Source organism: Elephantulus edwardii, unplaced genomic scaffold (assembly GCF_000299155.1).
Source record: "Elephantulus edwardii isolate Elephantulus edwardi_28Jun2011 unplaced genomic scaffold, EleEdw1.0 scaffold00120, whole genome shotgun sequence".
Lineage (NCBI taxonomy): Eukaryota > Metazoa > Chordata > Mammalia > Macroscelidea > Macroscelididae > Elephantulus > Elephantulus edwardii.
In genome coordinates this window covers 542,699-543,226 of record NW_006399870.1, presented here as the reverse complement: position 1 = coordinate 543,226, position 528 = coordinate 542,699, and positions in this window count along the sequence as shown.

Sequence of the window (528 nt, the reverse complement as noted above, 5' to 3'; positions counted from 1 at the left end):
AAAAAAAAAAAAAACAACAAAGAGAATGCAGCTGGAATATTCTCTTTGGAAAGGATGAAAGAGCTTCATCTCACATAATTTGGGTGAGCTTCATCTCACATAGTTTGTTAAGAGAGTTTATTCCTTTGAGAATGACATCATGCTTGGAAAGGAGGAGGATTGGCAAAAGAGAAAAAGACTTTCAACCAAATCGATTGATGCGGTGACTATGGCAATGACCTCAGTTATGTCAGAGGATTGTACAAGACAGGGTTAAGTTCAGATTTGTTGTTCATGTAGTCACTATGAGTTGAACTCAACAGCACCTTACATTTTCTTATACCCTCTATATATGTGAATGCATGTTCTCTTTCTGTATGTGTGTATGAGTCTCTTTCTTATTCACACATAGGTCATGCGATTTGAGAGATGGCTACAGAAACAATTTATATAAATTAGAGATATTATTTTTTCTTTTTTTTTAATTCCATTCATTCATTGTTGCACCCTTCTCCCCGCACAAACCGCCCCCCCCTCGTTTGCTCCTCT